This window comes from Furipterus horrens, unplaced genomic scaffold (assembly GCF_987537825.1).
Source record: "Furipterus horrens unplaced genomic scaffold, mFurHor1.1.pri manual_scaffold_1, whole genome shotgun sequence".
In the NCBI taxonomy this organism is placed as follows: domain Eukaryota; kingdom Metazoa; phylum Chordata; class Mammalia; order Chiroptera; family Furipteridae; genus Furipterus; species Furipterus horrens.
In genome coordinates, this window is record NW_028327171.1 from 165,780,620 (window position 1) to 165,798,456 (window position 17,837).

Consider the following 17,837-nt stretch of genomic DNA (forward strand, 5'->3'; position numbering starts at 1 on the left):
ATAGAGAAGTCAGTTTTATTTTCTTCTCTCTATGCATCTCTTTAGTAAATGGAAAACTAAACATTGCTTCTCAAATAGCTGTAGCCAACGCTGGCTCCAGAATCCTCACATAAGCAAATATTAGGGATGTGCTTTGAAGCTGTGTTTACACTGCAGCCCCACTGCTTCTACTAAATAGATTGTGTTTACTGCCATGGCTGTGGAAGAGTGCTGGTGCAGATTATGGGGAGGGGCCCCAAAGCTGTGCCAAACCATCAGTTGACCCTGTGGTTTGGCTGCAGCCTCTTCTGCAAATTTGGGTTATGCTCAACCCTTACCATTTTAGTTAAGTAACTTACCCTTTATTTAATATATTACAAAAGCTATTTACTTTATGTACAATGATATCATGATGCTTTTCATGGTGACAGTATATGTTAACGAGCTATCTTTACATACAAGAATCTTTTGTGGCAATTTTAACAAAGTTAACAAAAATATACAGTGGAAAGGAGTCAACAGATGTGTATTAACAAATAAAAACAACTCCAAAAGTCAAGGGTCATCTTAATCTAATGTAAAATATATATCACACAGTTAGATAACCCAACATTTGTAAGGCAGCTTGTTGGTTTACAAATTGTGTTCTGTCCATTTTTCAGAAGGAAAAACAAACTCTTTGCAGGGGCAAAGACTTTTTCTTACAACATAACTGTGAAAAAGTTCTAGGACTTAATCAGATAAAATGTGTGGAGGCTGGAGCCGTACTACGAGTAGGTCTGGAAAATTCTCAGAAAGTGAAGAGACAGGAGCTTCTGGGGTTTGATGTCACTCAGAGAAGCAGTTTGGGAAGGGCTGAGGGTGGAGATAGGAAGTTTAGTATACACATGCTGCTTCCCTTCTTAGATTCCGGAAAGAAAACAGAACAATATAGCCTTTGGGGCAAATGTGTGTGGGATGGAGTCAAGTTGGAGAAGAGCACTGTTTTCAGGGAAGATATCTCTCTGCCCTTCTCTCCTGCCCTAAACGGCTGGGAGATGGTGTCCAGAGAACAGCCTTGATTCACAGGCACCCAGTGAGGACTCTCCAGGTCCCCCCCAAATCCCCCTGCTCTGGTTTTACCCCCCTTTCCTTCCTCTACTTCTTCTTCTCTCATCTTTTTCTTTAAAAAATAAAAATCCCAGCAGGAGTTATGATGTCTAGGTCCCCCAGAAGAAGGAAATAAGTACTCAGGCACAAGTATTCAACAGTTAAAGCTTCTCTTAAGAAAAAACAGTTGTCACTGTGGCCTTTCTCTCTTGGAGCCCAGGGGAGAGGAACAATGGGAATTTCTCCTCCTCTCTCCCAAGGAATTCCCTCTGGAGCTTAGTCTCTGGAGGTCTACAGACCCTTTCAGCCACAGCTCACTTCAAAGGGTGCAAAAGTAAAAGCTTGACTAGGAGATTTAAACCCTCTCCACAGCAGGGAAGCTGGCCTGAGAATGAGGGGCCCAACTGGCCTGGGGGCCCTCTGGCCACTCCTGCCAGCCCCCTGCCCCAGGACTCCCACTCCATAGGCCCCACCCCCTAGGGCCTAACAGAACTCAGTGGACTCTAATTTTGCGTTTGACCATACTTGTGTGTGTAACTAACACGGGTCTCCCCTACCAGATTGACACATTTTAGAGAGTGGTAACCAAGTCTCATTCTACCTCTGGTCTCCACTGAGTCCTGACTAGACAGAAGGTGCTTAGAGGAAGAAGCTCAGCCTTACCTGTGGCCACGAGGGGAAGGTGCTCTTTTAGCAGTTGGGTCCTTTCTCCATGAGCCTTCTCTCACAGGTTATAACATCACTTCGAAGTTTGTAATCAGTGTTCCATTGGTCACATCCAGATTCTCCATGAGAAAAGGGAATAATGGGCCAAGGCTGGAGGCACTGCTTTTGTGAATTTTCATTTTGCTTAGGGTCACTATTCACATCTTTACCCAGGCCTCTGTTCTGAGGGATTCATTTCTATAAGAATTGCATTTCTCTGTAGAAAAATCAAGACAGGTACTAGGATTATCAACTCACAGTAAATCACAATAACAAATATTTTTTGAGCATTTTACTCTGCACCTGGGTTAAATGTTTCTCACACAATATCTTAAATAAGACAACACCTGTATAAGAAGGTACCATTATTCTCCCATTGCCCAAGGTCACACAGTTGGCAAGCCGCATAGCCCGACTTTAAATTCAGGCCCTATGGTAGAAAAAAAAGTTTCTATCTGAAGGTGCTCTTTTTCATACACAGCAAAACCTTTTACAAACAAAAATAAATTAAACCTCAGAAAACTAGACAATTTACAAAGCACCTTCTCTTTGTTTTCAATGTGCCCTTTCAAGGAGCTATTTGCATCCTCTCCTCTGCCTGCCTTGCTTTCTTCTCCTCTCTCTGTAGTTGAGTTCACACAATGACAAACAACTGGATCAAAACAAAAATGTAGTAGCACCCAGATTTAGGATGTACATGCTACCAGCGTCTGGCTAGTTGAATGAATATGAATTTTTTATGGTTTTAAACTTTTCATCCAAGATTATGGTCCCCCTGTGGGGCTCTATTTTGTGGTCTGTCTCCCTTCAACAGCCTTGGAAAAATATTATAAAATTGAAGTGAATGAGGTGTGGATATCTCTACGAAGCTATAGACAAAGTTCTTTTTGGTTTTTGTTTTTCTTTTTTTAAAAGAAAACCAGAATCTGTACACCCATTACCATTTTCATGAAGTACTATATTTATTTATCAATCAGCACTGTGAACTGGTTGATTTAATGATCTCTCATATAATTTAGGCATAACTTTTATTAATTGAGCCTGTGGAGATGAAGGGTAGATATAAATTAAGTGGAAAATGTATCACTTGTCATTCCTTTAAGTATTTCTTGAATTTTCATTTAAGGGTTATTTATATAAGTAATCTAATCATAGAGATCAGGTGTTGGTTTAGATCTTTCACACTTATTAACATGGTTAACAAGACCTTTCACTGATCTATAAATTGATTCTTAATACTTAAAGTATTTTGAAAGGAGAAGTCAATAAGTTTAAGTTAAAAGGTAACTTAGAATTTCCAGCATCGTCATCAGCCAAACAAGCTGCTGATGAGTTATCTTAGGCTTTCTGCCTTTGATTCTGACCCTTAACTGGAAAACTGAAATGAGCCAGTAGACACTGGGAAGTTACCCTAGCAATCTGGGATGCTTTCAACAAGTCAGCATAACTGAGAACATTGCTACCCTTCTCAGCTCCTGAGTCCCAGCTCCGTACCACTGACTGTTATTCCTCTAGTATGGCACTTCTCAACCTTGGCTGCACATTGGGCTCACCAGGGGAGCTTTAAAAAATAGCCACCTGCCTGGGTCCTGCCTCCAGAGATTCTGATAAAATTGTTGGGGGTGTGGCCTGGCCACCAAGATTATTTTAAAGTTCCCCAGATGAGTCTAATGTGCAGCCATGGTTGAAGACTACAGCTCTAGGGATATTCACAGAGAGGAAAGCTGATAAATAAGTCTTACACATAAATTCCAGCATGTCCTCGGGTTGCGAATGTGTCTATTAGTCTTATTAATGCATCCCAGGTGAATAATGTCTTACTCCCAGTGATTCTTTGTGTCCTGAGAAAAGAAGAGTTGCAGGCGTCACTTGAGCATGTCTTTCTTTATGGAGGGTCAGAAAAGGACCTGTTCCTACACCCAGCTCACACCTGAAAGCTCAGGACAGAAAGAGGCAGCATGGTTGAAGAGTCTGCTCACCTTTGGCACCTGCCTGCATGTTAGAGCCTTGAGCCCTTGCAGAGCCAGTCTCACTTTTACACACCTTTTGTGGTTTTACGGGAGTGGGCACAGGATCACACTGGGCACAGGCATGCTCTCAGGCTTGCCCCCTGTGACATTTGTGAGGGGACCAGCCAGCAATAGGGGAACCAGTTGTGGGGAATGGAATAGACCCAGGTGATCAGAAAACCTATACCCATCGCCTCATTAGCAATAGGCTCTGAACAAGCAAATGAGTAAGGAAATAAGTGGAGATGCCGTTCTGGGAGTAGGAAATCAATAAATCACACGGAGTTTGTTCAAGGAGAGAAGATTTTACTATCCTCACCTAGGAAAGCAGCACTTCTGCCAATGTGAATTTACTAGGCAGTGGAATGAAAAGTAGAAACTAGAATGCAAGTCTTCTGGTACATTGTCTATTATAACCCAATAGTAGATCTCTGTGTTGTTTTCTGTTTGGTCTTTGGAGCTATTTGCTTTGGTTGCCTTTACCTTGTGACCTAAGGTCACAGTCCCAGTTGATTTTCAGTTCCTCTGCACTAGACTCAACAGAAATATGAAGCTGAGAGCAGTAATTTTCACAGCAGGCTGAGCCTTACCGAAGTGATTTATGTGTTTTTACATGGAGACTATATTTTAATGCTGAGATTTTTCTGATTATCTTTTTGTGTGCACCCGCTCACCACATGGGCTCTTAATTTAGAAAATATTCAGCAATTACATGTGGGATTGATACTTTACATAAAAGCAAAAATGGTGCCTGTAATGTATGTTACTGAAAAATTCAATGTCTTTTATTTTTCTGGCAGGAGAGATACGTGACTCAAAGAAATTGCTCATTATTTTTCATTTTCTGTGAGATGAAAAGTTCTTAATTTAAAGAGCAGAGCTGCCCATGAAGGTCACATAGTGGAAGTTTGGGTTTCGGTGGTCCTAAAGACTTTGCCAGGAACCAGAGATTCTGCTTGTGTGTTCATAAAATTTAATTATTGGTGGCTCTGAGTCAAATCTAAATTTGATTTAAACTAAATCTAAAATTATGTGAAATTAATTTTGATGTCAAAATCAGATATTTTGCAGCTTCGTGGAAAGTAATTCTTCCAGGAAGTGCTACTCAACTTAGACAGTTGATTATCCAAATATTTAACATTTTGTGTAAATAACACAAGTAAAAGCTTTAGAACTCAATTTGAATTTTTTAAAATGAATGGGTATGTTGGTTTTCTGTCTTGCCAAGTTTGCCCAATGTCCATCAAGTTAGAATTTTACCATATTTGCTAAAGGGGCATTTTGTGATGTAGAAAAGTAATGTCAACCCTTAGACATCTTTTCACACCTGCCTTTGCAATGGTGCATGATATAGGACTTTTTCATTGTTTCTGTTGTGTTTATACTAACACAAGTAAAAAAAAGAAAACAACTTCTGAACACAAAACCATAGAGGATTTACATTTGTATTAGCTTGGTTAAAATATGCTTCAAACTTATTGCTGCCTGTAGTTAAATTTGTTTTTATCACAATCATTGTCCAAATTATAGTGAACCCAGAGATAATAATGACATATGTATAATATATATATTTGTAAACATACTCACATATATACACATATATGTATATAGTATATATTTCTTTATAGATATAAATATATATTTCTTTATATATAGAAAGGAGGCTCCTTACCCATCGACTTCCCACTGCCCCTCATGGCCTGGGAGCCGAGTGTGAGCACAGCAGCCCCAGCCCTGGATGGCGATAGCCATCAGTTTGGTCTGGCACAAAGGATCCAGACAGCCCATGGTGGGTGAGGGGCTGGGCCAGAGCCAGGCATCAGAACTGCTGAGTTCTTCCTGATGAAAGATCTGGGGATGCTTCTCTCTCCTCTCTGTACTGGGTTGTCCAAAATGTTTGTTTAGTTTTTTCCATATGATGCCTCGAATAGTGCTTAGTTGTCTTCAACTTCATTCAAAACAATTTTGTTAGGTTGTATTGTGACAGCTGTCATAATAGCGTGCATTTAAAAAACTTTATAAAAATTGGTGAATTTTTGTGCAGCCATTTTAATATTGAAGATAGAAGATGTGCCACATTTTCAGCATATTATGCTTTATTATTTCAAGAAAGGTAAAAACATAACTGAAACACACAAAAAATATTTGTGCAGTATATGGAAAAGGTGCTGTCACTGATCAAGCATGTCAAAAGTGGTTTGTGAAGTTTGATGCTGGAGATTTCTCTGTGGATGGTGCTCCATGGTTGGTAGACCAGTTAAAATGGATAGCAATCAAATCGAGACATTAATTGAGAACAATCAATGTTATATCATGCAAGAGATAGCCAACATACTCAAAATATCCAAATCAATAAATGTATTGGTGAAAATGAAAAATGTGTCTTTTATTTTGCACAAAAAAAACATAATGGATGTTTTGGCCAACCCAGTATCAGGGAGGAAGCTTAACCCATTCTGTAGTGTTAACAAAATCATTGCTGACCTGCTCTTCAACCTTCTGCTTCAGACTCTCTTCCTCATCCAGGGGATGTTTGTGAGTCTCTTTCCCATCCACCTTGTTGGTCAGCCGGTTAATCTCTTGCATATGTCCCTTCTCTACTCATTATACTGCTACAAATATTGTCAGTTCAATAAAGGAATTGAAATGTGCTGGTGGTTGTCAGCCATAGAGAGGAATTGGCCTCACTATTACACTTCGGATGTGGTTTACCCTTGGCTTTCCTCACAGCAATGCAGTCCTCATACATTATCAGGGGCTGCCTCTTCTCTACACTCATTCCTTTATTCGTTATCAGCACCAGTGAAGCAAAGACCCCTGGCAAAGCTTACCTTTTCTAGCTGTACCTCTTCTCCTTGGTGGTTTTCTTAAGCAAGAGACTCATCCACAGGACAGTCTACCTGCAGTCTGCCCTGAGTAGCTCACTCTCTGCAGGGAGGTTCCCTTCACTGCATTTGTCTTGTCAGACTAAAGGCTGCTCCAGGCCACAGAGTCACCTGCCACTCCAGAGGGGGCGAGTGGGATTGGAAGGAGGCTGTGCAGCTCTTTCCTTGTTCATCTCGCCAACCAGGGAAGGCAGGACCCACTCTGCAAAGGGTGCTTTGCATATTTCCTTCTGAGGAATTGGGGTTTTGTCTCTAGTGCATATAAGGCACAAACTTCCTGACACAAATATGTGGATTTTTAACACCTTTGAGTCTGAAAAGACCACTGGTTTTTCTGGAGCTCTTTTCTAGCATTTGCCAGCCCCATGCCTGGGCTGATTTGAACACTTTTACCCTCCCACCTCCCCTTCCTGCCTTCCACCACCCCTGGATAAATGGATTTTGTAATTCCAGCTTTTGTATTTTGTGGACCTATTATTTTTGTTGTTTATCTGTGAAGCACATAAATTGGATGTGGGAGGTAAAGGAGTATCTCAGTTGCTCCTGATCACTGCCTTTATAGCCATCACTGTGCTGTTTCTGTAACTCAGGTTAGATTTTGGTCTCTTGCTCCATGGTAAAAAAAACAAGCCTGAAGAGATGGGCCAGGACAGAAGAACTCACAGCCAGATCTGCTGGGTTTTGAGGAGTGATCTTTTCCACTTGAAGGGGAAAAAAACTTTTTTCACTGGTACATTTAAAGTTCCCCAACTACAGGGAGGTACCAATTTTGGACAAGTGCCACTGCAACACAGAATACTCAGAGAACTTGAACTTTTAAACTCTTCAGGTCTGAAATTTACTGTTGGCCACTGTTGGGTCTGTCTGGTGTTTCAAAGGAATATTGGGTGCTGCGAACAGGAACTGAATGGGGTAAATTTATTAAACCCCTTAATCCTGTAACTGGTGTTTTTTTGTCATCTTAAAAAACTAAATATGGGGGGAGGGGCAGATGTTAAAACACTTGTACAATTTTTAAATGTCACAATTAAATGTTAGCTGGTTTCAAAAAACTAAGCAAATTGGAAGTTACTTTCTGTGACAAAAGTCTTGGTAGAGTAACTTTCTCAGAAAACAACCAAAAGGCATAGGAGAGTGAATGTTTCTTTCCTATGAATGAAAGGACAAAGATTCAAAACTTGAGGGTTTTTCTCAAAAGTTCTATCCTCAATATTCCTCTTTGAGTATAAGAGTTAACACTCTAAAGATGTTTGGAAACAAATACTGTGCACTACTTCTGGTAATGGAAAGAGAAATTTTTTTTTAAGTTTGAAGAAAATAACCTTAGCTGGAGTGAGGAGGATAGCATTTCGTTAGTTCTTGGTCTGCTTTGTGCCTGGCTCCTTCACTACAGGTGGATTAAAAGTACAATATGTCAATGTGGGGTTGGACCCTAATGAAAATTTTTATTAGATGTAAAACCAAAATATGGAAGCCACTCAAAAGTGGCTTCTCTCCATTCAGACCTCTAGGGTACTGCAGGGGAAAACACTCAGCTGAACTGCTCTCTTCACACTGACAGTCCCGCAGACTTTTGACTTTGCAGCGGGATGTGTGAGTCAATTAACTTGAGAGGATGTCCCAGAATTCAGAACCCATGGAGTCCTGCTACAGTGGGCTGGCAGGAGAAAGAGGTCATAATGCCACACTTGCTCTCAACATTTACAAGTGGGCCTTTGAATACTTTTTTACGTCTCCCTCCCTACTTGGAAATTTTTTTCCCAATAGCCTCAGGCATGATAATTTTTTCTTTCCTTCCTTAGCAAAATCTATTGACATAATTATTAATTTAGGTTTTTGATTGCTCTCCTTTGAGCACCAGCGGATTCCTGTGGATTTAAGAGCTTGTACAGTGTCAATATGTGCCTGCAATTTTAGACCTTCACAAACGCTAATCTCATGCTCGAGAGGCCTAAAACTCTTGGGTCTCTGTGTTAAAGGTACCTGGGGCCTCCATTATTTCTCATGATCATGCCAAATGAGTTCAGACCACTTTCTCTGAGATCAAAAATTAAAAATCAAAGACTTGTCGGGGTTGTAAACCACACCTTTTCACAGTTCACTGGACAAAGAGCCTTTCTGTGAAAACGTGAGGTTAATGATAACATAGATCAGTGATAACAAGGATGGCTAACAGTCATCAGTTGGCAGGTCCAGTGTGAAAACAGAGAGTGAAGCAGAATAGGACAAAAAAGACGTTTTCTTTTTCTTTTATGGCAAATTCTCCCACAGATCTCCGATAAAGCCTGGAATTATAGAACTTCAGAAGTAAAAAGGTTATTAGAGGTCACCAAGTCCAGCCCTCTTGTCTCACAGGGAAGAGCCACACTTCCTGGTTAACTTGCTCAATGTCTCCTTCCCCAGTCTTCTGCTAAAAGAATAATATATATGCAGAATGCACAAATATTATGTATTAAACTTATTTCAAATGCATTAGCCTTGAGAGTGCAAATGGAGAACCAGCTGCAGGTACTTTCCAGCAGAAGTTCCCTGCATTTACCATTCTGCAATTAACATGTACTCACTTCTCAACTCAAGGTGGCACACAGGCATGCCTCATTTTGCACTTTGCTTTATTGCACTTCACAGACATTGTGTTTCTTATGACTTGAAGGCAAGAGCCTTCACCAGAAAAAAAGATTAACAACTTGCTGTACTGCTATATTGGCTTCATAGCAGTGCTCTGGGATCAAACCTCCAATATCTCCAGTGTACGCCTGTATTCCATTAACTAAATACCTATTCCATACCAGGTACCCACCCATGCACTATTATTCAATCCTCAATATCTCTGTTGAAGTAGACTTTTTTATTCCCATTTACACATATGGAAAATGAGGCTTGAAGAGGTTAACTAATTTGTCCAAAATGTCATAGCTAGTGCTAAGATTCCAGCCAAATGTATCTGAGTGAAATCTCTTATTACAACTGCACTGCTTCCTATGTGTATTGTAAAATCACTCTTATATGTGCCCTTATGTTAATGAAGGTGCTTTTTGAGAATATTTTAGGTGGGGTGGGGTAGAAATATGTCCCTAAAAAGCTTTATATTGGGGTCAGGTTGGTGGTGTAGGGCCAGTTTGACAATAATAAGGAAGCTGCCCTTCAAAGACAGGATTCAAGTGTCAGTCTCCAATGAGATTCCTTCTTTATTTTTTTTATGTTTTATTGATTATGCTGTTACATTTGTCCCAATTTCTTTTCCCTTTTCTCCCCTCCACCCAGCAATCCCCCTCCCTCCAGCAGCACGCCCCTCCCCCCTTGGTCCATGTCCATGGGTCGTGCATAAAGCTCTTCTCAACATCCCTCTGTCCATTCCCCACCCTCCAATGATATTCCCTTTAACAAGCCCATTCTCTGAGACCTGGGTGAATAGGAAAGGGAACCAAAGATTTTCAGAATTTTAGAGCAAACCGAGACTCAAAGAAATTAAGTGACTTGCCATCATCTTTAGATTAAGACAAGATGAGTGAGTGGATTGGCAGAGAAAGTCAAGGGAAGGCAATTCACATTTATTGAGCACTTACTATGTACTAGGCTCTGTGCCAGGGGCCTCCTGAATATCATTTCTTTTCATCTGTTTCCCTCATTGAGAGCAGGGATCCTTTCCATGCTGTTTAGTGATGTATCCTTGGTACCCTTCACACAGTCATGATATGCTCAATAAACACAATTGACAGTTTGAACACGGTAATGAATGAAACCCTCACCAACTTCAAGGAAAGTCTTATCATCTCCAGTTTACAGGAGAGAGTACTGAAGTTCAGTGACCCAATGTAACTTACCCAGGTTCACAGAGTTTTTCCAGAGCCCACAGCCCCTTGCACACATCAGCATAGAAAAGATTCATCTTCAAGCATATAAACATACCTGAATATCAACTTGCACTTCTTCTCCCCCATCTCTTAGCAAGATCTGGAGAACAGAGACTGGAGTGAGGCCTGTTAGTCCTACAACATCATTATTCTCACAAAACATACTGGGATCCATTTACAGTATGCTGTGAGGTATCATAAATAATTAAAAGAGAACTGCACATCTTAAAATAAATGAGCTCCATACACTTGAACATGATGCAGCCTTGGCTTTCCACTGCTTTTTTTTTTTTTTTTTTTCATTTCTCTCTGATGTGCACCCTGGTAGTCATTAGTCAGAAGCATTTGTAAGATTTTCCTATGTCATGAGATGTCTGGCCATTTTTCATAGAGATTGTTTCGTGGAGCTCACTGCTTTTGTACATTGTGATATTCATAATGACACTGTAACCAACAACTGTTAGCATTGTCAGCCCAGCATTTTTCCTCCTCCACTTCTTCTGATTATGTCACCTTCTTTCCTTTGGGAAATTGTCCCCAGCATGCACACTTCACTGTGGTTTTGATGAGGCACTCTGGCAAAGTATACTAACTCCTGGTCAAAACTTCGGGTATGTGACCCAAGTCTGGTTTATTAGAATCGCTTATTGCCCCCTGGCCACTGTGATTGGTCCAGAGTAGGACAAATGCCTCCAGGTAGGCCTATCTGAGACGTCATATACGGCTACCTCCCACCCCCGACATCACACCCTCCCACCTTCCCACTCTCAGCACCACCACACTGCCAAGCAGAGAAAGTCTGCGCAAAGTAAAAGCGAGTATGGTCAGTGCATAGAGAGAAGCAGAGCTTGGAGATGGGGGAAGGAGGGACTGTGGGCCTATAAGGTTACATGATTTAAGATTACATGATTGAAGCCCCTGGAAAACCTGAAGCCTTCCAGACTATTCTGTCAAATAAACGAGTGTTTCCTGTTTTAAGTAAACAACTTTGAAACGGTTTCTATCCTTGAGCTAAGAGACATCTAACACATTATCTAACAGCAAATGGGAATTGTGCTTCTGGTTTGGGGACTAAACAAAACGGCAACTTTGTGCTGTGAGATCATTGCCCTGAAGGTGGCAGGTCATGAGCAGCCCTCTGACATCCCACCTGGTGGCAGCGTGTTGAGGTAAACGATGCCTCAAGCCAAGACCAGCCCCTCAAGTGCCAACCCCAAGTCCACCTGTGCCTCAGTCCCTGCGCCCTCCTTGCAGCCTCACACACTCGCTTTTCTCTGTTGTTCACAGCTCTCTTGTGTATGTGCCCTCCCTTCCCAGCACACACAGTAAACCAGGCATACTCACCTTCATCAGTCAGTCACTTTTCTGTCTGTTTTACTGAAGGCAGCCCAGTACTAGGCACAGACAGTGATTATTCAACCCTCATTGGCCCCATCTGACTCAGCTGAGAGGTTGGTGGGGACAGGGCCTAAGGACAGTGTTTTTTTCCCAGGCTCCAGAGTACCTGTGCAAGAGAGTAACACAGGCTCTGGAGCCTGAGGCTGACGGCTGGCTCCAACATTCAGTAGCCATGGATCTCAGGCAAGGCACTTATTCCCAGAACCTAAGTTTCATCTGTAAAATAGGAACAATAACCATTTTTTGCAGACTTGTGGAGAGAAGAAATGATAATATACACCAGTGAGGCTAGCCCAGCCCCTAGTATGTAGGAGGAGTTCAAAAAATAGTAGTAGTTCTGGCACTACTGCCGTAACTGAAGATGGCCAGATGATTGATGGGGATCTTGTGGCCACTAGGGAGATAAGATGCCTAGTATAGCAAGAGTAAATTACGAAGTGGAAGTCATTATTAACCATATATCGCTGCCACTCCTTAATTTCCCCCCTTCTCCTTGTTTACTGTTAATTTCTTAGAGTCTCCCAGGTTCAAAGAACATGCCATCTGGTCCTTTATAGGCCTCCCTTCTCTTAACCCAGCCAACCATTGTCTCTTTCCCTGTTAGATGAATAAATGAGGCTTCTGTGGTCTCTATTGCAATTGAATCCACTCTTTTCAAATACAGTTGCATCTCAGTGGGGGAAATTTGGCAGTCAAAATCCTTGAACCCAGGTGTTCCCAACATTTTTGCCACTTCTGACACCTTATATTATTTTCTCCTGTGAATAATATATATTGAAATTTGTGTCTTTTCCCAAGGGTATAATTTATTTAATAAAATTAACTTTTCCACTTTATTAAGTATAAGAATGGTTGCCTTCAAGGCTTAATCCACCAGCATGATACAGTCAATGGCATTACATTGGAAGTTCATTTCAGGCCAAAGGAAAGAAATCTGAAGTTCTAATTAGCCTGTTTATGATTCTGTAATACTGAAAATAATTCAGGAGGCCTCATCACAACCATTCTGAGGGGCATCCCTACTTTATCACCCCCTCCCCCCAAAAGCTGTCATTTCTAGTACCAAGCCCAGGAAGGGGCTGGTCCTTGGACCCCTCACATCTCACCTCCTAGGTGGTCCCTGTGTTGACTATTACCAGCCCCTGGGGCTCCCTCTGCCTTCTCCTCATCCAGGCTTGCTTTTATATAAGTTCAGCTGGGCCTCAGAGTACAATGTAAATCATGCAGAACGCTGTTTCTAGCTGTTCCACATACCAACGCATTACTGCACATTCCTAATTGGACTTGATTTGGACCATGAAATTCCTTAATTCCGACTGTATGTTTTCTCCCACCCATAAGATTCACAGGGGAAGGTTGACTCATCTTAAATAAGCATCTCTTCCTCTGTTTTATTTTTTTCCTTCCTCTGCCCCACAACTGCCACTACCCTACACACCTCACTGCCCTCCAGGGTGGAGAAGTCCTTTAAGGGGATAAGAAATGGTGCATTTTGTAGACAGCAGCCTCCAAGCCAAGGTAGACCTAAGAAGCCATTTACCAGCCACAGGTCTGTGGAAGAAGCTTACATTCTTTCAGAAAGGAATCTCTTTCACTTCCCAGCCCCTGCTTACTAGGTACTTTGTCCTACCTTTGCCTTTTCTGTGGCCCTTACCAGAGTTGGTTTTCTGTCCTCACATCTTTCTGCTTAGGTAGGAAAATATGGCTGGAAAATAGAAAATAGTCTCCATTTTAAGCTTGTGGCATCAGAACTTCTGGCTCTCTATTGTTGACCTTGTTTTGCTCTCAGGTCCTCCATCTTCCTCAGGGAATCTCCTGGCTCTCTAAGTGGGAAGTAGGGGCCACTCCCATTTCTTCCACTGCAGAGTGGCCATGGTGTAGCCAACCAGGCAAGGACATGGGGAGGTGAAATCGTGAGCACAGCAGGCGCCAGGCCTGGTCTCCAGTGTGCCCCTGGGTCCTGCATATTGTCCAGGCTGGCTTCTTGACCTCTCCATCAATTCTGTGAGACCCTGGGTTCCTGCCAGTGAATTCCTTTTTACTCCATATGATCTTAGTTGGTTTCTGATGACTTTGACCAAGACCCCAGGCTGATTCTGGTACCAACCTTATGATGAATGAATATTGGGATCAAGGAGATATAATAGTATCTATTAGTGGTGGTTCTATTGCCAGCACTTCTGGCTCTGTGGTTATGCTGTTCATTGCTCATGTAACTGAAAAGCTTAGCATTCTAATGTAATGAATTGGAATAAGATGGCTAGGAAAAGATCAGGACAGTACTGGAACAGGGAACAAACAATTCTAAAAAGGTCTAGTTGTGCAACTTATTTTTCAACATATAATCTAAACATCATAATCATAGCATTTGGGGACAGCTAGAATGATTGATTTTGCAGAAAATATTTGTTGTTTAATTATGGGATCATATGGGTCTTTGGCAACCAACAGATGCCAAAACAGACCTTAAGCACCAGCTTGAGAAACTTGTGATTTGCTTAGTGTGTTTTTAATTTAAAGCATATGGCCTCACATTCAACTGCAGTGTCCAAAATGAAGACGTTAGTAATGAATCACTCTATTGGATAAAACGCAGTGTTCCCGGACCTGCTCTTTTAGTCTGTGTACTCAAATGGTTCTGTTTAGAGGCATAAACACGAAGCAGCTCTCCCTGTTTTAGCTGGGTGTTCCTGGGATGCATGTGACATCAAAGGGCCTCACAGACGAATTCCCCTGCAATGTACAGGCCTTGGCACCAGGGCCCACCTCCATCGAAGTAAACAGAGGAGAGTTAGGTCTTTGGAAGGTAGAAGGCCCAGAAATGCCATTTATTTTGTGGCAACTTTTCCTTCCTTAATCTATTGGCCTCTTAGCCTAGTCTAAGGCTTTATGACACTTGGGGAATCCAGCTGTCCTGTGTGGAAATTCAGAACTGCAGCCCTTCTTCCAAGAACCATGTTCACGGTGATCTACCCGCTGATGAGGGATGGTCAGTGAGGAAGGAAAACTGGTGGTAAGAACCTGGGCTCTGGAGTCAAATTTCAATCACCTGGACATTTTCTAGCATTGTAAACTAGAGCTAAGTGTTTCAGTTTCCTCAGTTGCAGTTTTCAAATCTGTAAATGGAGGTAAAAATATTAATCTTGCAAGGTTGTTATGAGAATTAAATAAAATCACCCGTGTCAGAGCTGTAAGCTAAGAAACCAGTACCTACTAGCCATAATAATATAATTAGCTATTATTTTAATTATTGTTAAAGTCAGGACCTATTTCATCTCTGCCTCTTTGCCTCTAGTCATGTTATGTCTTTGCCTAAATTCAATACATATTTAATAACATGCCTACTGCAGGCTGGGTCCTATGTTTCAGATGCTTTTACCTTCTTTTCAGTGTGTCGTGTTGCTTGAAAAACAGATTTATATTTCTCTACTTATTTTGTGTTTCCACCCATACTGTTTTTATTTCAGTCTATGAGACTTTCTCCCACACCTAAGTCATGTTCTTAGTCATCCTCTTTCTCCTTACTACCCAGTAGAAAGGACTACATCAGGCTAAAGCATATAATTCTGTTAGTACTGGGAGCACCCATTTGGCCATACTCCAGGTAATTATGGCTGCCTTTACATCAAAGGAGAGGCATTCAGAAAGAGTGCCCCGTCTGCTTTATTTTCTGGAGAGAACTCCGAGTAGGAAATCTCTTCCTATCAAAGATTTGTAGTATCTCTTTATACATTAGACATAGTGATCTGTTAAATATAACGGTTACAAATATTTTTCCACTTTATTGTTTGTCTTCTTATTTTGTTTCATTGCTGTTTTATTTCTTTTTTTTTCTGCTAAAAAGCTTTTTTTCTCCCTCATTTTAATATAGTAAACTCAATTTTTTAAAAAAGAGTATTGCCTTTGGTCTTAGGCTTAGAGAGATTTTACCTACCCCCTGATTCCGTATTCATCCACACCTTTTATCATTTTTAGAACTGTTTTATATATAAATTCATTAATCAACCATCACTGTTGACTATTTTCTCTTCTTGGAGTTCTTGCCTTACTACCTTATGACAATGATGCCTCATGGAAAGCACCAGCCAAAGAATGAAAAAGCAACCCATTCGATGTAAGCAAGAGAAAAGTATGAAGACAATCACCTCCTTGTTTATATCGAATTTAATGATTTGTTGTGACACACTTTTATGCTTTAGTCTCTTAATTAAGCTTTCTGCTGCATTTGCAACAAAATTTTGAAAGCAGAGTGAACCCCTCTTCATTAATGGCGTTTGTCTCACTTCTCAACGGTGCTGGGGCAGACAAGAAGAGTTAAGGTTCCCTTTTTGCTTCTGCTGTTCTCACTCTAGCCAAGTTTTCATCACATCAGCTTGGACTGCTACAATGTTCTTTTTGATTCTCCCTTTTGTCCCTCCTCTAATTTATTCTACATGCCACTGCTAATTATTGTATGTCATTCTTCTTATCAGAACCCTCAGTGTCTCTCCAGGGCTCACAGATAAAAAACAAAATCTTGAAGACTGACTTCCAAACTTTCACAACCAAACTTTATTTTATGTGTTTCCAAACAAATCTCCACCTCCCTGCCCCTGAAACCCACCTCCCAATTAGTGGTGATCCTAGGGGAAGACTGAGTAGTTTGCTTCCATAATACATTAATTAGGTCTACAAAAAACCTCCCCCAAAGAAAAGTGGTATTATTGTTTCAACTTGAAAATACTAATTGTCCATATAATGTAAAGTGTGAAAGAAAGCATCTTTAGAAAATTTTCCATTGAAAAATTTGGTAGCATCGTCGGCAGCCGTCCGTCTCGAGAGACGATGGTGTAGCTTCTTAAGAGTCTATCTGCACCGCCGAGAATGGCTGTGCAGTCCGACTCGGGAGTGACACGATATCTGTCTCCTCCCGTGTTGAATCGACATCTTGCGATGACGCTGGAGTGTCCTCGCCAGTGGAGCTGAAGCTACAGAGCCTGGGCAGGGTGATATGGAGGGTCTGCTGTTGCCCATGCAGCAGACCCCCCCTCTCTTCGCAGCTGAGGGATCCAAGGGAAAGACAGAGTCAATACAGCTTGGCTTCAGGTGCGCCGCAGGAGTTGCCAGTGTTGACTACAACGTCAAACCGCCTTAGGGACTCCGGCTCCGGATTTTCTGTCGGGGTTTACTCCCTTAGCCTTTCCTCTGAAGAGGTATGCCGCAAGGCAGTGGAGGTTTTTTGGAATCAGAGTTTTCCTTCTCTGATGTGCCCTGACTGGAAGATCGAACCAGCGACACTTAGCTCACAGGCCGACGCTCAATCCACTGAGCCAAACCAGCCAGGGTTATTTGGTAGCATATTGTCCAAGAAAAAACAAAACACCATGTACTTGCTATATGAGCTATTTGAGAGACTATATCATATTTTCTTTATTCTAAAGGATTGTTTTTCTAAATGTCTTAAAACTTTCATATTTGTTCTTTGCTTATTATTCCTTTGGTTTATGTTTATTATCCCGAAAGTCTAGGGTTACTGATAGCTGCAGATGTCATAGGTGACAGAACCATCTTTCTTATCACTAACTATGAAAATAGTAGTTATTCCCAATCTAACCTTCTTTGGAATTTGGGATAATAACTGTTTAATTAATAGTGGGTAAAGGTTTTGTGTAATTGCTTAATAACTTTTTTAATGTTTTTTAAATGCTGAGAAAAACCTGTATGATTGTCAGTAGAAAATTTGTTAATTGATGGCACAGCCATAAAAATGTAATACTACGAAGCCATAAGAAAGTTATATTCATATGTTTTTCTATGGAACAGCCTCCATGTTATATTGAAATGTGAGCAAACCAAAGCACAGAGTGTAGAAATTACATTTGACAGATGGCGGGAGGCATTGGTTTTGCTTTAAGGACAATAGCCTTAGACTCTTTCAC

The 17,837-nt window shown here is 41.2% G+C and overlaps 1 protein-coding gene and 1 pseudogene across 1 annotated transcript in view; both read left to right on the top strand.

Moving 5' to 3' along the window:
• Positions 1-17,837, top strand: part of MYO3B (myosin IIIB) — a 437,546-nt gene that overhangs the window by 345,892 nt on the left and 73,817 nt on the right. The gene's annotated exons all lie outside the window — the stretch shown is intronic.
• LOC150022207 (etoposide-induced protein 2.4 homolog pseudogene) lies at positions 6,192-6,923 on the top strand (annotated as a pseudogene).